The sequence below is a fragment of the Cupressus sempervirens genome, chromosome 8 (assembly GCF_028749045.1).
Source record: "Cupressus sempervirens isolate cs-2001-9-10 chromosome 8, ASM2874904v1, whole genome shotgun sequence".
In the NCBI taxonomy this organism is placed as follows: Eukaryota; Viridiplantae; Streptophyta; class Pinopsida; order Cupressales; family Cupressaceae; genus Cupressus; species Cupressus sempervirens.
In genome coordinates, this window is record NC_143125.1 from 281,416,732 (window position 1) to 281,444,044 (window position 27,313).

Genomic DNA, 27,313 nt, shown 5'->3' on the forward strand with positions numbered 1-27,313 from the left:
GATTCTAAACCTTTTTTCAACAACACTTGCAAAATTGAACTGATTGAAGACAAACTGATAATAATCATAGAACATTATCTTCAATCTTACAATCTACTACCAAATAAATTTCTTCAAATACACTTCAAAACTTTATACAAGAAGTTAAAACTTATTCTTATGAAGTGTATGGAACTTTATCAAACTATTCTCCTTTCCTTAGTGCTGAAAACCACTTGATGGAGAACACATACGTATACCACTTTCTTTCATGACGAGAATAGCATCATAAAAACTAAAATACCTCAAGATCTGAATGAATGGAAGTTCTCTATTCACTACTTACAATAGTAAAACCAAAATCTCACAAATTCATTACTGAACCTTTTGAACCAGCACATCACAAATCTTACCAAACTTTTGAATGTTTCAACCTCTTCAAATCTGCTCTTCTCATGCAACAAATAATCAAAATTCATGCATAGAACTACACTGGTATAGAGATTAACTTCAAGTTTCCACTCAAATTAAGTGAGACATGAATTGCATTAGTCCTAAAGATACCACAAACTGATTTGAAACAACATCAGATAGAAGACCACTCTTCAAATTTATCTTGACTTTAAAACTTCTACAAAAAGCTGAGACATAACTTTCTTGACTCTGAAATCACGACAGCAACTCGCAAATCTGAATTGATTGAAGGTATATTCATTTCTCAACACAATTTACATTCAGTTTCAGAATTATTGTTGTAAGAGAATAAAGCTTACTGGGGAACATGAAAATTAGCAAAGAAATGGAAAACACTTGATGACCTTGCTATTTAAACCAGAGATTCCAGTAATTCTAACAATGAATTTCTTCATAGACTCCCCAACAGAGTCACCATCTTGTTGGTGTTTGAAAATGTTATTGGGTTTTCAATTATCTCAATGAGAATATGACACATCTAGAGGCAGCTAACTCCTATTTTCAACATGCCATTTCAGACACCGAGCCAACTATAAGGCATGACCCTTCTTCTACTTCAGGCTCTGCTAAACCTAGGCAGGTAGACCTCAAATTCAATTGATACTATACCAGTGCAAAAACATATCCCTGAATCTATTAAGTAGATGAAACTCCTTAAATCTCCTAATTACTCATGAAATGACATAGATCTACAGTAGCTAAATGCAAATCTATGACATTCATAAGTTGAGTGAGGGTTAATTCTTTTCAGCCCAATATAAAACATGAAAAACTGAATTTATTTGAATAAAAGATTTGTGCACAAAAATTTCATATCAGCTTGCATTTGATTTAGTGATCAGTGCCTTATCCATTGAAACATAGAGTCATTACCAGAAGGATGACCTAACTAGATTGCATTGTAATCAAGTTTATCAACTAAAATCCCCTAATCCCATACTTATGCAATATCCCCTTAATACACCTAGAAACCCTATCAAAATGATGAATCATTTACTTAACTGCTTGAGTCAAAAGCAATAAAGATATGATACACACTTCATCCAAAATATCTTAAACCAAATAAACATTATTCACTTAATCACAAAGTTAATGATATATGAAGAAAAAGGAGATAGAATAAGAGAAATCAGATAAATTGTGTAAATCCCCTTTTGTATTTATCCTTGGAAAGACTAAATACAGTAACTGGTAACACAAAATGAAACTCAAGATAATTCACATGATCTAGCATCAATATCCATTATCTCATAAATACAATGCATGAAAATGAATGTGTTCAAACTTGTGAATTTGAAAGAATAGTGAATATGAATGATCAAATTGCCAAGTTTTGATTTATAATATTAGTCTATATCATTATTGTGTTCATTTTCAAAGAAAATAATACAAAAGGAAATTTTTCATATCTCTTCATCTGAATTTTGTATTTGTCCTTGTATATCTTTGATCTTGAGATTGAAAAGAGTAATGTTCTTTCAGTTTAATACAATTTAGATAACTTGTATATCTCTTATTGATTTCCTCTAGTTCAAAGGTTTAAGTAATTTCTTTTAGTAAGTGGTAGGGTCTTGGGTATATAAGAAGGATATGATAAGAATGAGATTCAGAGTCCACTATTGACAAATTGAATTGCAAGTCAATTGAATAAGTCTAAGATTGCTGGTATTGACTCTATATAACAATGGATAAGGCACTAATCAATTAATTTTAGTTGTAAGTGGATGGTTTATATAATTGCAAAATGCACACATCAATCAAAATAAATTTACCATTTTATGTAATGAAGAACTAAAAATTGTTGGTCAATACTTGTTTGCAATATCATTTCAGTTATAGTTAGCTACTATGATAAGGAAGTTATTGGCAAATCATAGAAGAACATTGACCACTTTCTACTATAGGGGATAGTTTTGAAGAGAAGAATATCAATTAGTTAGATCAATCCATAAAGTTTTTGCACCTTGGCCCTACAGAGACTAAAGTGAAAGGAGTCTTAATGACACTATTGATGTTAGACCTGAACTAAGATTTAACCTTGTTAAATATAGGATTTATCTGATCCTTAGGCTTGTCCCTATCTTAAGATTCTTGGTATTAGGTTTAAATCTACCTGATATGTTCCTTACCAAAAAGAACTCCAACAGGTAGTTTTGTAGAATTTTAAAAGTGGGTAGGATGATCTTGTGGTAGTTAATTCCAACTAATCTTCAGACAGTTGTTCCTTTCTAGTTTGGGTCAAACCCCATTTTTGTTGCTTCTTAATTTCAAAAACATAAAGAAAAATTCTCTGAAATGATACAATTGTCAAACATGGAATTAGATGGCATTTAAATAGTACTCCATGCAATCAATTTTGAGCTTAAAGGTGATATTATTGGAAGTGATTTATCTATTTCTTAGTGCGAAAGAAGAATTCAAGGTGTGTGTTATGTCAAGCCACATTCTTTACATTGGTGGAACCACTTCATTTTTCAAGTTAGATGTGATGATGAACATTTTCACAACACTTTTAGGTTTCTTTATGCATTATTTAAAAATATTTGTAAATTTTTTAATGATGACTTGAAGCAAGGTGTAATACTATGTTCATTTTCTACTAGCATAAAAAGTAGAGTACTTTCAGTTGAGAAATAGATCGTTGTCATAGTTTTATGATTATCATCTACAATGAAAATGCTTTTCAACATTAGTGAACTATTTGGTTTTGGTAAGTCCACTATGGTAAGAGTTGTAAATAACTTCATTAATATCTTGTATAGTTGATATTGAAATCATATCCAATGGCCTACTAACCAAATGCCACTTGATAGTGTGAAAGAAGGCTTTCATTGGAAATGAGGATTTCCAAATTGTTGTGGAGTAATAGATGTAACTTAGATTCAATTTCATCTTCCACCTAATGAGTTCTCTTCTGATTAGTTTGACTATGATCATAATTATAGCATGTCATTAAAAGTAATTGTCAGAAATAATATGTGTTTCATGGGCATTTTTATTGGAGGGCTTGGCTCTATAAATGATTCCAGACTTTAATGAAACCCATGTTTCTATAGAATGTGTGAAGGTGAGAGAGATTAAATGGGCATCTAGTGTCAATTGGCTTGTTGAATGTGAGAGAGTACATTATTGGTGATGGAGGATATCCATTGTTTACATGGTTAATTAAACCTTTCAGTAGAGGTCTAACAACTAGTCAAAGAGAATTCAATTTTAAGTTGTCATCAATAAGTATTATGGTAGAAGTGCATTTGGCAGGCTAAAAAAATGTGGTATATTTTGGAATTTAAAAGTGTGGTATCCAAAGTTGGAAGTACTTCCAAAAAATATTTTTTGTTGTTGTATATTGCATAATATGACATTAAATGTGCTAGATGAAGATGATACATGTGATTATGTTTTTGACAAAAGCAAGACAAATATGCCAACTAATGAGTCATTGGATCTAGTTGCAATGATTTCTCAAGAACCATTAATGGCTTTTGTAAATGGTGATATTAATAATATAAGCATGTAGAAATATTACAAAATAAAAAATTAATGGTAATTTGATTCTATTTTGTAAAATTTTATATTAGTTTTTGTAAAGTTGAATGTGTTGCAAATTGATATAGTTTTTTTTATGATGTATAATATAATAAAATGGTACAAAAGGAAATACACAAAAATTGATAAAAGTGAAATACGTATAACTTTCAAATAACATAAATAATTTTTTAAATAAATTATCAGTATTCTCAAAAAACTCAAATACATGCAAACTAGCATATTACAAAATTAAAACTTTACTTATGATTGTAATAAAATAAGAGTATCATAAACTTAAAAATTTAAGTTGATTTTATTTTAGAATTCATAGGACCACTTTCATGAATTTAAGATCTCTTTTTTCAAAGTGAAACACTTTCATTTATATGGTTTCTATCTTAACCAATATTTGTATTATTGTTAAACTTAACAAAACCTTTCAGGGAAAACAAAATGGCTAGAGCCAAAAACTTAATATGATTTAAATTAGCATTGATACCTCATATAATTGCTGGAGAGAGTTATTTTATAAAGAAAGTTGTATTAATGTTGGAGAGAGTTATTTTAAAAACAAGGTTGTTTACATTACAAATGAAAAACTTAGCAAAAACAAAAGAACTATTAATAGAACACAATGAACCTAGATGAAGATGGTATATAATCCATACAAACTAGGCCATATTTACAAAGGCTACAAATAGATGATCGAGATATTTGACTATTTTAAGTCGTTCAATAAGAATTTGTTCAATAAAAATTGTGAGGAATTCAAGCACGAGGTGCCTAAAAAGTCCAAAAATTATATTAGTCGAAATGTAATGTATACTTCTAATATGCATTTTCACTCTTTAAAGAAGTGTAATTTTAGTGATGATAGCCAAAGCTTTTTATATTAGCATTATCGTAGCCTCAAATGACTTTTGAAGCTAATGGATCTCTTTATTTTTATGCCTCCATAGTAAGAAATAGTAGAGAGAGAAATAACATCAAAGTAGAATGCTTCTTTGGTAGGTGATGCGAAACAGAAATACATATTTCATAGAACTGAGATCGTCAAATGTATCGTGGTTGCACCAGGTGGGAGACAACAATTTGAAGTTCAAATTCAAATATAACCTTGAACTTGCACAAACATCGAATAAATGACCATGATTAAAATGTTAAATCTCGCTGTCAAATCTAGACATAGTACATAACAGATGACAAAGTGGACCAAAAGCATATATGGATATGGGACATGCATAGCAATGGCATTCTCCCTTACGTTTTAGTTTAGGTTTTAGTTGTTTCCATCCCATACCTTCCATACCCCCTCCATACAAGGAATTATGTACTTTGATGTAGTATCTTAATGTACAGGAAAGGACTGGCATTGTTAGCTTCTTAATTATTAGTTCTTGCCTCTTAATTATTAGTTCTTGTCATAGGCAAGAAACTATAGCATTCAATGCAGTTTAACTTTTTAATTTGTTTGTCCAATTAGAACAATTTATTATTCAAATACTTTTGAACTATAAATTTCCCATATTTAATGCATTAAAAATAATTCAACACAATATATTTATTGACACTTTGATTGGTTTTTTTCTACTATAGTAAGGAGTGCAACTTTTTCATATGTTTGTCCAATTAGAATATTTTATTATTCAATTACTTTTTGGAACTATAAAGTTTTAATATATTATATTTTTTGATGAATAGTCCTTTTCTATTAAAAAATAATATACTTAGATATAATTCACAAAAAAGGGGTCAGGGGATACAAGATCACCCCACAAAATTTCACACCGCTACAATCAGAATCAACAACTATTCATCAAAAAAACATATAAGAAACAACCCTCAGGCTGCCAAAGCAGTGCTGGTTGAGGGGGGTGGTTCATGCCAATCATGAAATCTCCTATCATCTTTAGGATTGGCAAGTAGGCAAGGAACAATCCAGCCATCAATAGCATCGCCAAGGCATGGGCTTCATCTTTGGAATTAGTCCATGGAGGTGAAATAGTTGGCTCTAGGTGAAAGGGTTGTTTACTAGAAACAACATGCTGAACATTAGGAGGGGGAGCCATCAAGCTTGGGGGCCATCTTGTGCCACCATAAGGTAGGGAAGTCATGTAGTGACACCAACCACCATCCCCACCACTAGGATAGTGGTGGTTGGAAGACTACAAGTGTGGTGTTTGTGAGCAGTGGCCAAAAGAGTTGTGCCCTTGTCAACAGCCCCAAGGAGGATTTGTGTCAACCAAGACATTAGGAGGCACTCTAGTAAGCATACAAGGAGCATTACCCTAATGATTGAGTAGCTCCTAGAGGTGGGCAACCTCTAGAGCCACCTTGTTGGATTATACTTGAATCTGCATCATTATATTATTACAAATACATATTTTAGTTTACATAGCAATATTTATGTCAAGAAAACTATGAGTGAAAATAACAACTTTCCCATCTTTCCAAAAAGTAAACAGAATTTCCATCTTTAAGGTATACCAAATCTAGGTAAACTTTTTAGGAAACCTAGGGGAGTTACCCAAAATAACCGTATGCCAAGAAAAGGTTTATGGCCAAAAGGGCTTGACAAAAATCATTAATCCAGTGTCAGTAGTGTTGAGCACAGCTATAGAACTTAAAAATATGCATAAAAGTCTCTAGTTGATTGCAAAAAGGACATCAGGGATTTGGGACTCCAATATGCTTGAGCTAAGGCCCAAGGGGAAGACCTTGAAAAAATAGGCACCAAGAAAAGTGAGAAATATTGGGCTCCATAATGGCACTCCAAATAGTGTCAAAACACTTTCTCCACTAAGAAAAAAAGACTGCAAATGCTAGCACTAGTTGAGGGTATCCATCATCGACAAATGAGGAGAAATCCATCGATATCCCAACCTTGGCTTGTAACTGGTGAAGGGAGTAGTAGGATACCACTTCTAGTTAGTCCACCAATGTTGAACAGACTAAATACCCACCTTGTAAATTAAGTGATCTGGAATTGTAGAAAGCAACAGATCAAAAGTTTGTCAATCTAAACTGGCAAGACAAAACTAGACTTTCATATCTTCCCAAGATCTAAGACTCATAGAGACCCTAGAAAAGAGGTCCTTAGGTGTCGTGATGTCATATTTGAAAAAATGTAGAGCACAAGCACCTTGAGTATTAGCCAAAGGGACACCCTAGATGGAAAATAGTTGAGACCACCAAATACTTTGTTGATTCAAAGAAAGCCCATTACGGAACCCATCACAAGACTAGCAAAGACAAGGCTTGACAACTTCCCAAGTTTTCCAGATACTCTTGATAACAAAAGAGCCCTAAATGTGCACAATTTCTTGCATAATAAGAAGGGTTTGAAAGCCAATCCCCTTCCATGTCAGCCTATTAATAGGAAACCTAGAAGAAATGCAATGTCATACGAAAAGTTTCCAAGCTTCATCTCTAGTTATAGCATGTATAATCCATTGCCCTTTAAGACTAAGATAATGATTAAAAAACTAATTCTTTATATTGTCTAATCAATTTTATTTCATAAATGTTTAGGATTTATAGAATATATTTAAATATTTTATTTTTAAAAGGTAAATTTAATGATGAAATTTATTATTTCTAAATCAATTAAAAAATTATTAAAAAATGATTTTATTTAATTAATGAATGTAAAATGATATTTAGATTATACAAAAAAAATTAAAAATGATATTACAAAATATAGAGAAAATGAAAACTTTCTATGCCAATTCAATCAAAATAATTGATATGAAAAAATATAGAGAAAACCAAAGCTTTCCTTACCAATTCATATACTAGTTATTTATATATCCACCATACTCAAATTAAGTCCTCTTAAATCAAAATAATATTAAATTTAAATTTATTAAAATTTTATTAATATATAGTCCAAATTTTTGTATAATTATTTTAAAATTACATAAAAATAAATAAATGTGTGTGAAAGAGACAGATAATGTAAAAGATATTATAATTCCTTATTATATATAAGTAAATACAATATGTTTTAAATTCTATATCAATCTATATATATAATTTAAAACATATATATATATATATATATATATATATATTTATATAAAACTCAAATTTCTAAACTTCTAAAAGCATGTGCATGGTTTTTAAAAAATCTATAAATGACAAGCTTGGAATTCACTCATCCTACCCTTGGAGGAAAGATTGGAAGTGGTACCCTGCCACTCTAATGACTAGTTACAAGCCTAGATTGGGCTATCGATGGTTGGTGCCCCATCTTCTGATGGTTGATACTCTCAACCAGCATTGGCATTTGCATTCTTCGCATAAAACTTGGAGTCTTAGATTTGCCATTATCTAGCATACCATCACAGAGCCAAAGATTGCTCATTTCGCCCAGTGTCTCCTTTTCTATGGCTTTCCTTTAGATCCTCAGCTTTGACATCTAGGAGTTCTTGATCTTAGATGCTCTTTTTGTAGTTAGACTAAAAGCTTTCTACATATTTTTTGGTTTTGCAAAAGAGCTCAAAATTGTTGGCCTTGGATTTATGATTTTTTTAGGCATTTTCATCTAGAGGCCTTCACTTGGTATTTGGTGGTTTTGGGTGATGCTCCTAGAGTCCCTTTTAGATATGCCTAGATTTGGCATGCTTTTAGAATGGATACATTATTTATAATCTAGAAAGATTGCAATCTTGTTTTATTCTCTCACAACTTTCTTGATATTCATGTTGTAATGTAATCTAAAGCACATATATATAATAATGTCATGATGCATATTCAAGTACAAATTGATAAAGTCACACTAGAAGTGACTCACCTACATGAGCTACTTGCTCACTAGGGAAATTCCCCTTGTATGGTTGCTAGAGTACCTCTAGATTCTTTAGCTGGTGATCGTACTCCTCATGGTCACCAGTAAGGCCGAAGTAGTTTTTCTTGTTGCTTGTAGACCCCCAAGTCATAGCCTCATTGCTACTCTCCCAATGGTGGCTTTCATGACCATTGTCACTTGGTCTCACCTCCTCGGAGGTTGGGCTCGGGTTGGTCGCTAGTAGCTTCCCCTACTACCACTAATGCAAGTTGGCCATCTACTCACCATGACCCCAAGTGGGCTTTCCCCCAGCTAGAGTTAGCCATCTATCCTCCTAGGGCTGAGGAAGATAAAGACAAGGATGTTAATAAAGATTTTGCTACTGATCGTTGGGCTCCTCCTAAGCCAACCAATAACCCCAAGGGTTTTTGGAGTTTTGATGAAAAAGACCCTCCTATGGCTAGCATTGCTCTTGCAGCCTAAAGTTTTATGTTTTTACTTATATATATTTTTTGATGAATAGTTGATCTTTGGCCTTGGGTCATTTGAACTTGTGAGGTGATCTTGTATCCCCTAACCCCTTTTTTGTGAATATGTATCTTTAAATTTTAATTAATGGAAAAGGTCTATTCATCAAAAACCCTATAAATGGGCTGCAAACTTGTGACCCATTCCATTTTCCCTTATTTCTTTGTGCTGGTTTCTTCTTTCCCCTCAACAGTGCACACACAATTTGTGGAATTTAAAGAATTTTCTTATTTTCCTCCACAAAATGCCTCCTCATCACTGTAGATCAAGATCAGGATCGTCAAGTATGTTTTCTACTCTTCTTTCTGCATTATTTTGTATATTTTTGCATTATTTTGTGTCATTTTGCATTATTTTGTATTTTTTTAAATTTTTCTTTAAAAAAATTTATTTATTTAAAATGCAATTGGTTTCTTATCACAAAATGTGAATAATCAACCACCAAATCCCCAGCCTAATCAACAAAATCAAAATGAAAACCTGCCATAAGAAGAGCAAAAAATTGTGTAACCTTTGTCGATTGAAAGACCTCCTCTTGGCACCCAAGACAATATAATGAATGAAATAAAAGGAAAGAAAAATGAATTAGAAGCAATCACTGGTAGGTTGAAATCTTGTGGGAAAAATAATCCTATGAGAGCACAATTGGCACCCTCCCTTGAGTCCATTATGAGCTAGTGGTCAGTTGGATATTTGGCATGTTAAGAGAGAAGAATATAGAGGATATTATACAAAAAGATTATCTTATAAATATGTAAGAAAAAAGGATATAGAAAAAGGTAGCATATGTGCATTATTTAAAAATCTTGAAGAACAAGACACTATTAAACATACAACTAAAAGGTTCCTCATCCATTCGTGAATACATGATGATATTAGAAATAACTTTTGGGATAGATGGTGGATGGTCTTTGATTCCCCTCCCCACAATAATCATGATGTTCCAATGTATTTCCTAAAGAAATTGTATTGTGAATTTATACTTGGGGAGATCCCAAATTATTTTTATATGTAAGATTCTTAAGGTAGAGGTCTGGGGTTGTCGTTTGAGAGATCAAGGGCACGTCATGACCTTAATGTAGTTAGGATGCCTATTGTCAAGCCACAGGGTGAGAATGTGATTATTTCTTTAGTTGTGAAGGAAAATTTAGAGACTAGTACTCTAGGGACTATCAATTCTTTAACATAGTCCCTCATTCATTGTGCCAATCCATTAGTTGAGGAGGAGCCTTCTTTGCATCATAGTTACATGTGCACATCATGTGGATCCTTATGCACATTTGGTAGTCATGTTTTTGAATTAAAAAGAAGCCAAAACAAGGGGGGTGGCTCATAAAATAGACAAACAAGTGAACCACCAATAGATTACCACCAACCAAAATTACTCCCTACCTCTTTTAACACAAAAAAATTCTTCAAAAGCACAACAAAAAAGTATCAATAGACATAACACAACTACTACCTATACTAGAACTAATAAAACTAAGAAAGCATAAAAACAAAGGCACTACTACCTTACACCCAACAAAGTTCAACAATCAGTAGAAAAAGAAAAAGAAGAAACAAGGAGGCAAGGGCCCTAAGGCTTCTTGAAATCCTTCCCCCCCAAGAGGATTTTAGCCAAATCTCTTGCAAGGAAGTCAAACAACATCCTATTGTCCTTGTTGGTCAGATCACCCTCCTGGTCCTTTAGTAGATGTAACATGGTAGTAGCAGCATGCATCACCTTGACAATAAATTTAGCCAAAAGATGCATTCTTTCCTCTAAGGCATAGATTCATTCCCACAACACATTACCAACCATCATCCAAACCTCTTTAGTGACCTCCTTCTTTCTGCAATGGTTGCCATCCACCTACTTCTTAGTGACATCCTACACAATCAAAGGATTAGGCATAACATTATCTTTGGAAACACTTACAAGAGAGGATATTGTAATAGGGGATGGCACTCTATCCACAGTATTGGGGAACTGGTCCCAAGTTAGGTCCACACATCCCAACCCAATGGTGGCCAAAACATCTATCATCTCTTTCCTCTCTTTGATCACATCTCCCAAGCTAGACCTTGAAGAATCAAAAACCTCCACTTCCTCCTCCTCCATATTCCCCCCACCAAAATTCAAAGCCTTCATGTTTGGAAGTCATGTTGGAGACACTTTGGATGATGGGCTAGTTTCTAATGAGTTCCTGAGTGACACATTTGGCATTAACACATAGGTAATTACAATTATAATAAACTAATTTGATCACATTTCATATGTACAGTGAATGATCTGATTAGGATCTAGGACTATTACAGAGGAATGCTTAACATTATTTCATAAAGTAAAATTTCAAAGTGTTAATTAGCAAATTAACACAACTTAAATGCTGAAATGAACAAAGAATAAAAAGGTAATGCCTGAAAGAAAGAGAGTAGAGAGACATAAGAAAAAACACGATTGATAACGGAGTTCATCCGTGGATCGGACTACATCTCTGGGTCCTGCTCCAATAGAGGGACCGATCTGATTTGCTCCAAAATCAATTACAAGTGTTCAAGATCTTCCCTTCAAGCACAATTGCAGCATTACTCTCCAATGTGCAGGAATAATCATCAAGTCTCCAAGATCATAATCTCCTTCTCATCACCTGGATGCCTTTCCAAATCCTACTAACCCCATTTTATACATCAAATTTAGCCAAAAATGGGCTAAAACAATTAACCAACATAATCTCCCATTTTGATTACATATTTCGAATTTGCCCCTTTTACCATTATTTTGTTATGATCTCACACCAAAATTAAGGATTTTTTTTCAACAAATACCCTTATTTAAATAAGATTGGGCGGATTTGTTGTGCATAGATAACAACTCTTCCCTTAATATTCTATATACCATAAATAGCCCATTGGTTGGCTTTGATTTTAGGAGGCCAATGGTTAGGAGTTCAACTCCCATTATCTCATTCCTTTAATTCGAATTAAATAGCTATTTTAATTCAAATTTGAATGTTTTCCCTCTCTTTATGATTTCGTGATGTCATGCTGACATCATCAAAATCCATACTTTTGCTTGAATTTGAAACCATCATAACTTTTATATCCAATCTTCGTTCTTGATGAAACGAACACCATTGGAAAGCTTTTGACGAGCTCTTTCATTTGGAATCCATTGTCAAATACTTTTGAGATGATTATTTTTTCACCCTTTTATGACCTTTGGTCCCAGTTTGACCATTTTGACCAGTCATAATTTTTGCACTTGAACTCCAATTTTGATCATTCGAGTTATGTTGGAGTCAAAATTGTGAACACTTGTAATGATGTTGATTCTTGGAGCATTGGGGATATTTTACTTTTCAGTAATTTTTATCCCCTGGATCAAGCCTCCCCACTGAAGAGCTTTCGGACCTCCGAATGTTTGGATTACTCAGAAAGAAGGTGAGGGTATAGTTCCCTCACTTTACCAATCTCCATCCATCTTGCCTTTCTTGGATGCATCCCCTTCAATCCCACTCGGAGGTATTCAACTAGTCCTCTTCGTGAAGTTCTGACATTCCTGTCAAGGATGACATCTTGTGGCAATTCTGACATGTACTCTAGTGAAAGGTCATCAACTGATGGAACCTGAACACTAACGTCTTCATCCAAGATCATTGGAGGCTCATACAACTTCAAATTCTCAACATTAACAATTGAGTAAATTTGCATGTATGGAGGAAGATTAAGGCAGAAAGCATTGGTAGCAATCTTCTCTAAGATTTCAAAAGGACCATACCTGATAGGCTTGAGCTTCCTTCCTTCACCTTGCATTCTTTCCTTACTAATATGTAAGAAAAATCTGTCACCAACTTGGATTTGGTGATCAATATGATGCTTATCATGGCGAGCCTTATATTTTGCTTGGCTCTGCTCCAACTATGCTTCTACTGCCTGATGGATTACTTGGACCTTCTGGATGAACTTTAAAGCCTTTTCTGCATCATGGCATCCATCTACAACACCGTCCTTCCCAAAAGCAAAATCCATTGGTGTCTTAGGCAAGTAACCGAAGCAAGTCTCAAAAGGAGACCTCTTTGTAGAAGAGTCTGCTGCATGGTTGTAAGCATGCTACACATAATGAAGACTTGCATCCCACAACTTAGGATGTTTGCTATAGTAGCCTCTAAGTAGATGCACAACTGTCCTGTTCACTACCTCTATCTATTCGTCAATCTGCAGATGGAAGGCTGTACTCTTCTTCAACTTGGTGTCCATGAGTTCCCACAAAGATGACCAAAATTCCCCTAAGAATCGAGAATCTCAATCTGATAAAATAGAAGTAGGTAACCCAAAATAAACCCATACATTTTGAAAGTACAAATGAGATGTTAGTTCAGCAGTGACCTGCTTTTTACAAGGCATTAAAATACACATTTTGCTGAACCGATCAACTACTACATACAAATAATCATGACCCTTCCTAGACATAGGTAAACCTCCTACAAATTCCATAGACACACTTTCCCATGGACGGGATGGTACAGGTAATGGTGTGTACAAATCCAATTTCCTATTACTTGGTTTTTTGGTTGCACACATTACACATCCTTTTATATACTTAGTGACAGTTTCCTGCATATGAGGCCAGTAATAATATTTTTGCAATTGAGCTAATGTCTTACTTACCCCGAAATGCACTGCAATCAAAGAAGTGTGTGCTTCACGAATTACATGTGCATGTTCATCTTTAGGAATGCATAGTTTTCCCAAGTGGTACAACAAATTGTCCTGCACATAGTAATCTTTCTCTTCCACATGTTTACCCTGGATTAAAGCTGCATAGATATCCTTAAAGTTCTCATCATTAGCATATTGTTCTTGAAAAATTTCATGAACCATAGAACTATTTTGAAGGATTATCAAAGCATTCTGAACAGGAGGTCTAGACAGCATATCTACTACTTTGTTATGGGAACCCTTATTATACTTAATTACCAAATGGAACTATTGTAGAAAACCCATCCACCTAAAGTGCCTACTTTGTTGCAACTTAGATTGTGAGTGCAAATATTGCAGTGGTTGGTGATTGGTGTGGATTATAGTTTCTTTTCCCATTAAGTAATGTTTCCATTTTTTAACACTTTGAACTAAAGCATAAAGTTCTTTATCATACATAGGATAGTTACTTACTACTCCTGAAAAAGTTTCAGAGTGGTAGTAGACTGCTTTACCTCCTTGCATGAGCACAGCTACCATGGAAAACCCGCTTGCATCTGTCTCAATCTCAAATGGTTGATGTAAATCAGGTAGAGCTAACACTTGTGCAATGCTCAACTTTTCCTTTAAAGTGTCAAAAGCCTTTTTTTGTGGACCTCCCCACTGAAAAGTTGCCTTGGTATTGGTCAATGCATGTAATGATGATGCAATAAAAGAGAAGTTTGCAATGAACTTCCTCCAGTACTGAACTGCACCTAAGAAACTCCTGACTTCTATAATTGTACTTGGCTTAGGCCATTTTACAATACATTCGACCTTCATAGGGTCTACTTTCAATTGACCATTCCCTATGACATAGCCTAAGTACACTAAAGATGTCTTTGCAAATTCACATTTTGACATCTTTACATATAGTTTTTCTTTTCTTAGTATATCAAATACTTTCTTTACATGAATTACATGATCATCCCAAGACTTACTAAATACAAGAATATCATCTAAATAGATTATGACAAAGTCATCAATAAAGGGATGAAAGACATCATTCATGACTCTCATGAATGTAGTTGGTGCATTACAAAGCCCAAATGGAATAACCAACCACTCATAAAGTCCCTGTTTTGTCTTAAAAGCAGTTTTCCAAATATCACTTTCTGTAATGCTTATTTGATGATATCCACTACATAAGTCTAGCTTAGTGAAATAAATTGCATGTTTCAACTGATCAAGTAAATCATCAATTCCAGGAAGAGGGTACCTGTTCTTTACCGTTATCTTGTTCAGAGCCCTATAGTCAATGCACATTCTCCAAGTCCCATCTTTCTTTGGAACCAACACAATAGGAGAACCAAAAGGAGAAGTACTAGGATAGATAACTCCTTTCTCAACGAGCTCCTGAAGTTGTTTTTTTATTTCTTCATTCCACAAGACTAATAAATGGTACATGCTGATATTAGGAACTGGTGCATCTTGCTGCAACTAAATCTCATGTTGTATCTCTCTCTTAGGAGGCAATTCTTTCAGTTCTTGAAACAAGTCATCATAAGCAGAAACAACTTTGACCATTTCAGCCTTATTTTTTGGATCACATCCCTTAAATTCCTTAGATGTTTCATCTTCTTTTTCTTTTACAAGCATTAACAAAAAGTTCTTACTAGATTTGACTAACCTTTTCATTTGACCAGCATTGACTAATGCTAGATTAGTCTTAACCTTATGTGCCCGTACAATGTATTCAATATTGTCTTTAAACAAATGATACTTATTTTCACCCTATAGAAGATAGCCCATCGATCATACAAATAGGGACTCCCAAGTACAAGACCATAAATATTTAAAGGGACTACATCAGCTTCTACCTCATCCACAAAGTTTGTAGTGATAGCAAATCTTAACTTGCATTGTTTAGTTACTTGTAACTGTGCATCATTGCAAACCCATCCAAGAGGGTATGGTTTTGGATGAGGTGTTGTAGTCAAATTATGCTTTTTAATAACTTCTTTAGATATCAAATTAACTTGAGAACCCGTATCAAATAATGTATCAACCTTAGTATGCTTGATAACAACTTGGATGTGAAATAATTCATTCCTTTGCTTATCATTCTTAGGAGAAGATTCTTTACTTGTACTTGCACTTATACTAGAAGAACTTGTAGCTGATGAAAGAGATATACCTTTTCCTTTACCTTGAATCCTAGTAGCAACAATCTTTGTCTCATCTCTGGAGTCACTTGTCATGTCCCCTTTTCAAATAATTAAAAATAATAATCTTTGCTAAGGCAGGCAGGCCCAAAAAGGTGAAGTTTTGAAAAAAGGGGATAATATTTGGAAGCTAATGGACTAATAAATGAAGATTATTATTAAAATATGTTTTATTAACCCCTCTTGGATGTGAGTTAGGGTTATTCCCTCTTTTAAGGGGTTTGGAGGCATTTTGGGCTGATTGCAGAACTTGGTTTTTGCTCATTTCTTTATTATTCTTCAGAGGCTGCCAAACCTGTGGAGAAGGAGACCCAAGAACAGAAGTTTTCAAGTTTCTAGGGAGACCCAAGAATGAGAGTTTGCAAGTTTCCAGCCTTTGTGCTTAACAGTGCAGATTTGTGGGTTTTCGGGTGTAGATTTTGTAAGAGTTTGGTGTTTCCAGTTGAATATTTCATATCAGTTTGGGTTGCTGCTGTATATCAGACTTTTAAATGTTATAATAGAATTGAAAATATGTATTTGGATATGATTATACTTCTGTGATAGATTATTAAGTTTTTGTGGTGATTTCGGGCTATTTTGTGCTATTTTCGGGAGCTCGATGAGCATTGTTTTTTACCTTCGTTTGAGAGCTATTGTGTGCATGTTATACAGATCTATAAATGTCATTTTATAGGCTGTTATGTTGGTCAAATTTCTGTAAAAATTTCCACTTTCATATTTATTAATAATATGTGAAGCTGTGAAGTTTTTGGCACTATTTTCGGCATACCCGATTTGGGGTTTATTGAGAAATTGGTGGATCTTTGAAAGATTGGTTGTTTGATCTTAAATATCTGATTAGAGGTTGTAAATATCATAAAAAATCAGTAAAGGGACATTACAGTGGTATCAGAGCTATGATCTTTCCAGCCTGAGGGTTTGTAGAAGTTTGCATGTCAGTTTTGACAACTACCTAGATCTTGCATGTCAGTTTTGACAACTACCCAGATCTTGCATGTCAATTTTGACAACTACCCAAATCTTGCATGTTATTTTTGAGACTATCTAGATCTTTCATGTTAGTTTTGACAACTACCGAGATCTTGCACGTCAGTTTTGACAACTACCCAGATCTTGCATGTCAGTTTTGATAACTACCCAAATCTTGCATGTCATAATTTATGGTTGCATGTTGCTTCCAATTAGCTAGATGTCAAAATTTATGGTTGCATGCTACTTCTAATCATTTGCATGTTAGTTCTTGGTGAATTTGGTGGTTTCATGTTGCTTCTAATCAACTACATGTCAAAATCTATGGTTGCATGCTACTTTTAATCATTTGCATGTTAGTTCTTGGTGAATTTGGTGGTTGCATGTTGCTTCTAATCAGTTGCATGTCAAAATCTATGGTTGCATGCTACTTCTAATCATTTGCATGTTAGTTCTTGGTGTTTGAAGAAGTTATATCCTATTGGGGTTACACTCTACTTTATCCAGAATGGATAGGTATAGTACAGAGACTCAGAGGACACGATCTTGGACAATTGATATCCAGAGTCAAAACAGTAGAAAGGATGGTTATTTAGACATTCAAGATAAACTTATGAAAATAAGCCATGACATGTCTGAACAGCTGGTTGAGCACCACTGTATGATGAATGACATGTTTTTTGACCCAGCTAAGGTGGATAAGTTTACTGGATTTCTATTTGGCAGATTTTCTCACAGGGCAGATGACACAATTACCAAGAACTTGCATGAGGATTTTGAGAAACTAGCTTATAGCTAGGAAAAGGTCTTAGATTCTACTCTGCCATAGGAGGTAGTGGGTTTAGATGATGATTATGAGGATGTTGTTGTCCATGATGGTGAGATACCTGGTAGAGATGAGCAGACATTGAGCATTCATGAATTTGCTGAGAAAGAGTACCAGGCATAGTTAGATGCTTTGTCACATGAGGTTGAGGCTGGCAGTACTTCACACGATTTGTCCAGCCAGCTAAAAGTGAACAAAGACAGTATTGTGACTTCATTATCTCATCATGACAGGTGTGTGGAGTTAGTTGGTATTGGTCATATTACTCAAGTGAGGATTTTGCTTGAGTTACCAGCTGATTCTAGTTTACAGATATGGACTCGAGATTGTTATATTGGCATTTGGGATTCAGTTGACTGGAGATCTTTAACACATTTTGGTAGCAGTGTTTGTTTGGGTGCTATCATGGATTTGATTAGCAGATTGCATGGTGTTTTCTTTTCTTGTGCTAGCAGCTTGTCCGATGTTGGTATTAGTTTTTATACACTAGTGTTGGGCTTTGATTATATATCCAGTCGATCATACTTGCTAGAATGTGTTGATGATCTTTCATATTTGGCAGTGTGTACCAATGAGTCCCAGGATCATATTGGCATTGATGACATCCAGGAGGATGCAGTGGGTAGTTTTGAAGACTTAGTTTCCTTGGCAGTTTCTTTTGGTACAGAGGAGTTAGACATCAGTGCTACAGTTTTTGATACTCCATATGTTGATATGAGCTTTGGAGGTGATTCACATGATATGGATGGTAATACTCTAAAGACTAGTAACTTTGAGGATACTCCTTTAGACAGTGCATCAGAGGAGGTTTGTAGGAGACAGTCTAGCTAGTGCCATCATGTGTCTAATCAGTTGAGAGTTAGTGAGTGAGATATTGTTATCGCTTGCCAGCATTTTGATGTTGTTCGTCAGTTGTTAGTTGTTTATGGATGGAGTTCTCCTACTAGTGATGAGTAGGGAGGAAGTTATCTTTCCTTGATAGAGTTTCACTCTTTATGGGTGGCTATCCAGATTCTAAGACAAGATTATATGCAATTGGTAGCTGATAGAGATTATCTTATGGAGTGGGGCAGTACAGCATACAATGCATTGTTGGCCAAGGAAGATGAGGTGAGTGGGCTTACTGAGGAGATTGAGGTGACTTTTGAGATTTTTGAGAGTACACAGTTGGCTTTCAAGGAGTCACAGTTTCATTTGGCTAAGGTGACCATGGAGTTAGAGTGACTATAGTCTTTACCTGATTCTATACAGTCACAAGCTATGGTGTTTGGTGATCCGAGGATGTCCATGGCCAAGATTGTTAGAGACAGTGGAGATGGGGATGCATCTGTCCTTGATACTAACATTGGCATATCAAGTTCATTCCCACTAGAGTCAGGTTTAGTTCAGTTGGGTGTTGTAGCAGATTGTTGTATGCTTGACATGGTGGTAGCCTCTAGTACTGATGGCACAGAGACTAGAGATGTATCAAAGATCATGTGTGATGTTGGTGGGTCGGTAGTTGGCATGGTTCCTACTAGTAATACTACTCCCTTGGTGATATCTTTGGAGGTAGTAGTTAGTTCCAACATGGTTAATGATCAATTATAGTTAGTTTCATCTAGATTATAGTCTGAGCCACTAACTGAGATTGGCGCATTCTATCAGCATTACACTGTGAGGTACGCTCATCAATTTACCTTTGATGACCATGTTGATGAGATGATGATACAAAGATGTACTTTGGTTCCTAGTGCTTGTCATCAGTTATGGGATAGTTTGATGCCTTGGGATGAGAGTTGTGATGGGCATGACATGGTGATAGGTTCTGCAGTTGACAGCTTGATAATACATGACTTAGAGCAGGAGTTTTGGAGTGATGCTTCAGCAGTTGTTGTTACTGATTCTACTCCTTTGGCTATGACATCTCCTAGCTTAGCTAGTAGTCAGTCACAGTGGGCTATATCACTTGTTCATGGCAAATTTGGTTTGGGTTCCATTTCTTACTCTTTATCTTGTAATGTCTTTTCACCATCAGCAGTGCATGGGAGTTATGGTTATGAGATAGTGGCCGGTGATTTATAGAGTTGTGTTGACTACAGGAGTTGTACAATGTGTGGATTCTCCATACTTGGTACAGTTTCATTTGAGAGCGTTCACCATTGTTGTAGAGTTGGATTGTACAGGCCAGTGGGATGCATTAATGGTATTTACTGTGTTGGTAGTTTGATTTGTCCACTTTACTTAGGTTTTGATGTTCTAAGAGTTTGTGTCTCATGGGTTTCTGACTATGGAAGCAGTGATTTTGGAGTTTGGTTGAGCTATAATTGTCAGTTTGATTATGGATTCCTCTTGGTCATATTGCAGAGGATATTGCAGGAGCCTGTGCTAATTGGTAGTAGTATAGTTCATGACTACATTTGGGATCCAGGTGGATTGATAGGTTTATTGTTCAGCCATTTCTTGAGGACAAGCAATTTTTGGGAGGGGAGGACTTGTCATGTCCCCTTTTCAAATAATTAAAAATACTAATCTTTGCTAAGGTAGGCAAGCCCAAAAAGGTGAAGTTTTGGAAAAAGGGGATAATCTTTGGAAGCTAATGGACTAATAAATGAAGATTATTATTAAAATATGTTTTATTAACCCCTCTTGTATGTGAGTTAGGTTTATTCCCTCTTTTAAGGGGTTTGGAGCCATTTTGGGCTGATTGCAGAACTTGATTTTTGCTCATTTCTTTGTTATTCTTCAGAGGCTGCCAAACTTGTGGAGAAGGAGACCCAAGAATAGGAGTTTGCAGGTTTCCAAGGAGACCCAAGAACAGGAGTTTTTAGGTTTCTAGGAAGGCTAAGGATGGGATTTTGAAGCCATTCCATGTGCATGCTCATGCAGAGTTTGCCTTTGTGTTGAACAGTGCAGATTTGTGGGTTTTCGGGTGTATATTTTGTAAGAGTTTGGTGTTTCCAATTGAGTATTTCATATCAGTTTGGGTTGCTACTGTATATCAGACTTTTAAATGTTATAATAGAGCTGAAAATATGTATTTGGATATGATTATACTTCTGTGATAGATTATTAAGTTTTTGTGGTGATTTCGAGCTATTTTGTGCTATTTTCGGGAGCCCGATGAGCATTGTTTTTTACCTTCATTTGGGAGCTATTGTGTGCATGTTATACAAATCTGGAAATTTCATTTTATAAGCTATTATGTTGCTCAAATTTTTTTAAAAATGTTCACTTTTAGATTTATTAATAATAGGTGAAGCTGTGAAGCTTTTGGCACTATTTCTGGCATACCCGATTTGGGGTTTCTTGAGAAATTTGGTGGATCTTTGTGATATTAGTTGTTTGATTTTGAAAATCTGATTAGAGGCATGAAATATCATATAAAATCAGTAAAGGGACATTTTAGATCCAAGATCTTGTTGAGTTATAGCAATAGTCTTTTGTTTGCCTTTGTTTCCACCATATCGCTTTGGCCTCTTTTCAAGATGCAGCTTCCAGCACTTAGAATCATCATGCCCTTCTTTCTTGCAATGTGAGCATGTGGGTTTCTCACCCTCTTTCTTTACTGTTGCTATCTTTTTACCCTTTCCTTTGCCTTTGGACTTTTCCTCAGACTTGGATGGCTTTTTATCAGACTTATCAATGAAAGTACCCTTACCCCTTGATTCTAAATGTGTTTCCTGGACACATACTTCATCCAAATTACAAGGATACAGGATGAGAATAGAATGCTTTAGGTAAGAATGAAGACCACTTATATACTTGAGTAAGGTGTCTTGGGTATACAATGGGACATTTAATGAAATAGCCTTTTTGTGAAATTCGTGGGTGTAATCTTGGACAAACTGACCTTTCCCTTGCCTAAAATGTTGCCAGTTCATCATTAACTATTGCATATGGCCTAGGGGGTAGAATTTATATTTTAAAGTAGTAACAAATTTTGACCAAGACAAATTAAACTTACCATGTTGTGAAGTTTCATCCCGAGACCTACTCTCTCACCAAGTTAAGGCTACACCACCTAATCGAAGAGTGGCTAACTGAATTCTGTCAACATCATCTACAAGGTTTTGAACTCTACAGTAGACTTCTACTTGCTGAATCTAGTCTTCTCATTTCTTGGCATTTAACTCCCCAAAATATTTTGGCAAGTCAAACTTTACATCCAACTTAATTCGAGGCTTATGTCCACCCTTAAAAATATTAGAAGACTCGGAATGGGTAGAAGAAAGAGAAGAGGGGAAAGAAGGAGAAGAGGGAGAAGAAGGAGAAGATGGAGGTTTCTTTGGCAGATCACGATCAGCACCTTTCTTTTCCCCTTTGTCCTTTTGAGCTGCACATCTTCTCATCTTCTCTTCTTTTTCTTGTACCAAAACTTCTACCATTGTCTGCAAACTCTGAAGAGTCTTCTGGATACTTCGGTCTTCTAAACCTTGTCCACCACCTTCATCTGCCATTTGTGATGATGGTTTAGTCCTTCATTTTCCAATCTTAGGATTGTATTCCTTGAGCTTTCCTTTGCCTTTCTAAATCCTAGATCTTTTTAGCATTCAAATCTATAATACTAGTCCAACAGAATCTCTGATACCAAATTTGATCTGATTAGGATCTAGGACTATTACAGAGGAATGCTTAACATTATTTCATAAAGTAAAATTTCAAAGCGTTAATTAGAAAATCAACACAACTTAAATGCTGAAATGAACAAAGCATAAAAAGGTAATGACTAAAAGAAAGAGAGTAGAGAGACATAAGACAAAACACGATTGATAACGGAGTTCATCTGCGAGTCGGACTACATCTCCAAGTCCTGCTCCAATAGAGGGACCAATCCGATTTGCTCCAAAATCAATTACAAGTGTTCAAGATCTTCCCTTCAAGCAAAATTGCAGCATTACTCTCCAATGTGCAAGAATAATCATCAAGTCTCCAAGATCATAATCTCCTTCTCATCACCTAGATGCCTTTCCATAGCCTACTACCCCCATTTTATACATCAAATTTAGCCAAAAATGGGCTAAAACAATTAACCAACATAATCTCCCATTTTGATTACATATTTCAAATTTGCCCTTTTACCATTATTTTGTTATGATCTCACACCAAAATTAAGGGTTTGTTTTCAACAAATACCCTTATTTAAATAAGATTGGGCAGATTTTTTATGCATAGATAACAACTCTTCCCTTAATATTCTATATACCATAAATAGCTCATTAGTTGGCCTTGATTTTAGGAGGCCAATGGTTAGGAGTTCAACTCCCATTATCTCATTCCTTTAATTCGAATTTGAATGTTTTCCCTCTCTTTATGATTTCATGATGTCATGCTAACATCATCAAAATCCATACTTTTGCTTGAATTTGAAACCATCATAACTTTTATATCTGATCTTCGTTCTTGATGAAACGAATGCCATTGGAAAGCTTTTGACGAGCTCTTTCATTTGGAATCCATTGTCAAATACTTTTGAGATGATTATTTTTTCAACTTTTTATGACCTTTGGTCCCAATTTGACCATTTTGACCAGTCATAATTTTTGCACTTGAACTCCAATTTTGATCGTTCGAGTTATGTTGGAGTCAAAATTCTGAACACTTGTAATGATGTTGATTCTTGGAGCATTGGGGACATTTTAATTTTCAGTAATTTTTATCCCCTAGATCAGTGAATGACTAATTAATTAGCATGTCTTAACATTGTTCAAAATTTAGGGTAAGAGTGTTGATGGCCCTAGTATAGATTTCTCAACCCTATTTTACGTACATCAATGAGTCGAGGGGTACGTATCAATTTAATCATTTAAATTAATACATATATTTATTAATTAATCATATGAAGGATTGAAAATAACTTTTATCCATATGCATTAGTTCCCTACTGGACCATCGACACTCACAAGGGACTCTGAGCCTAGGCATGATACAAGCTTCATAGAGGTACATTTGTTTCATTTTAATTTAATTCATTTGATTATATTTGTTTCATGTTTCATGTTACATGTAAATTTTATTATATGATTTGCAGTTGTTGATATCTGAGACTCCTCCTCATCTTCACCAATCCATTAATCATGGAATTGCTACCATGATGGTTAGTTCAGAGCATTTACCAAGGTATGAAAGAGTTTTTATAGCTTTGGTTATTATTTATAATAGTTAGTATTAAAATTTCAAATGGTATCTATAAGTATGATCAAGTGAGTATATTGATTGAATTGTTGTAGGGCCTTGTTACTCCTGATTATCTGCGAGACTTTGAGGTGGATGTATAGAGTGACTATTTGATGGTGGTAAGAAAATAATTAATTTTGCATGTACATATATTTAATTTCAATGTATAATAATTATTGATTCATATCTACTTTTTTTGTATCATCTCTAGTTAGAGAGAAACCTAAACAAGAGGACAAGCGAGTGTGTGACGAGGACCCCATCATCCCCATCACCTCCCTTCATGCAATGACTGAAGAGCTCCATAGATTTTTTTGTGAAGGAGAAGATATAGGGATATACACACATGTATAGGAATTAGTGGTTACCATAATATATATCTTGTTTTTCTTGTTTACATTTTAAGTACATTTCATGTATTTCATTTTAATGTAATTTGCATCCAAAATGATGTAGAGTGCTCACACCAAAAGCTAGTGGATTCCCAACAAGAACACTTTTAAGGAAAACTACATTTCCCACCTTCCTAAGTGTCTTCAAAGACTCTTTCCAACTTGGTTACAGAATTGAACAAACTTCTACCCAACTTCATAGAACTACTTAATCACTTTCCCTATTCAAGACTTGGGAAGCAATAAGGGAAAAATGAGCAAATTTCAAAAATGGATCCTAATCAACTTCTTGCTTCAAACTAACACCTTGGACACTTCAAGGAACACCTAATGATGAGGTTTCCAGAACTGGTTTACTCTTGTAACATCTATTTTGCAAAATTTCTCTCAATAGGCCTATTTGCCCTAGTAGCCCTTTTTGTGGTTTTCAGACAACAACTTTTTATTTTCCTCCACTAAACCTGGCAAACAAAATAGGTATTTGGATATGCTTTTTGAAGTTACAAAAACCTTCAAAGCTTCAACTCCCCAACCTACTCTAGCACTACTAAACCTACGTGATCCTCACAAGCCTAATTGGCCAAATCAGTCCTAGAACACTTGGAATGTGCAAGAATGGGTTCTTAGTATTCGTTTGTTGTTCGAGAGGCTCTTATTACACCTTTACCAACATGGAATTATTGTTTTCCAAGTTTCATAACCCAACTAGTGCAGGAGCACCTTGACCATCTTGTTGGAATTTAGATTCATAATTAGTATTTTTTGTGTCATGATAGGTTAGGGAGTTAGTTATTTCAATTCATGTATTTAGGCGTTCATCTAAGGTCATGTTAACCAAGTTCATGTTTTAATAAATATGGGTCTAAGCGACTCAAAGTCCCTCAAAATGTATAAAATTCCATGTATTGAGTGTTAAAAGGTCATAATAAGCTTTTGGACCTATTTAGGGTACCAAGAAGGCATGTAAAAATATAAAATGCAAAAAATGCAAAAAATGTAAAATTGTCAAAAAAAAGTTGTCAGCATTTTTTTGTAAAAATGACAAATTGTGATAGTCATGTTATGGTATAAACAATGTAATTTCATGTATAATATAAGGGGGAAGAGGTGTGAAGAAGAAAAGTGTAGAGTATGGTGTGAATTTGTATTAAAAAATCATTCATTTTTTATGAGATTCTGCTAATGTACAATCTTTTGATGATTGTCCTTATTCTTTTCTAATATCTTGTGGTTATAGTGAATCATAAAATTCCTTATACATGGTAATGAAGTTAGGATCAATACGAAGTGTTGCATGTGTGTCTAACATCACTAGTTATGGGTATAGTTCTTTGTATTGACAGATTGAGCAGTAAACTGCATGCTTCTTCGGGTTAAATGATCAGAATACCTGTATGTTATCTTTATACAAAGTAGAGGAATATTTAAAGGTTCCCTTGGTTGTTTTAGATTACCATCTTATAATTTCACACCATAACTTTGTTTCTTATTATGGCTATGGCCAAGAATCAATAAATACCTATTGATTGCATCAAAAATACAAAGGATCAGCAATTGAAAACGTGATAGTGGCTTGGTTAGAATTTGGATGTGTGTTGGAAGGCTTGTATGCATTCATGGGATGCTAAGGAACCTCTTGGAATAGGAAATAGATGAGATAATAGATTTTGGGGGATAGTTACCATAATTAGCAATGAAACTCTCATGGAGACAAGGGTTTGAAGAATATGCCTTCTACTCAATGACTAGGAGCCTGAAAGTCAGTAGTTGGAAAGGTTTTGATAAGGTAATAGAGTATTGAAGTTTTTTTCTTTGATTTCTTTGAGATCTTTTAGAGTTTATAGTTTTGAGAGTTTATAATTTATAGTTGAGTATTGATAGGTGATTGGTGATTGGAAGATTTTGATTTCTTACCTAAATTCCAAGCTAGGGCTACAAGGAAGATCCCTCATTAGGTCAGTTTACTTGTAATGGTGTTTGGATCCTACTAAGTTGTATAGAACCTAATGAATTTTTGAAAATAAATTTATTGGTAGTGAGTTAAGCCTTTGGAATTAATTTGGAGTATGGTGTTGTGAAAGATCTTGGAGGGTGTAAGGTAGTGGAGGTGTTGTGTATTATGTGAGATGGTTGAGTTTGTGAAGGTTTTAGTAGAGATATTTGGAATAGGTGAGTGTGGCATCAAGAATAGGCCAACCATTTGGTCTCTATCCTTCAAAGAGTCTTGAGGGACTAAAAGAAATATGTTTGGAAGGCTTGGAAGAAGCCTACTTATAGAGTTTGGTAAGAAGAACAAGATTAACACCTCCTACTTGCATCACCAACTCCAAGCCCTATACAAAAAATCAACATTTTAAGGACTAAAAACACCGTATTTTCACACTGGGGCATGTGAATTTACCCCTTAGATCATCTAAGAAAATTATGAAACTTAGGAATCTTAATCTATCAACCCTAACCTTAGGAATTTCTTAGAAAATCTATATATTTGGTATTAAAAATTTTGTTGAACATACACCTTATGCCTCCTCTAACTTCATAGAGGGTATTTTAATCATTTGAAATCTATTCCAACCAATTACTAGTTGGTTTGATTGGTTACAAGGTTAATTTCAATGTTTTCCAAAAAATTGCTAAAATTGTCAAAAAGTTGTTAGTGACTTTAATTGCAAAATGCAATTTTTGCACTAACTCTTCCTAGAACATGACCAAGTGATTTTTGGTAACACATAGGATGTATATAAGGTTTAATGACTCTCAAAACACTTATTGAGTCAACTTA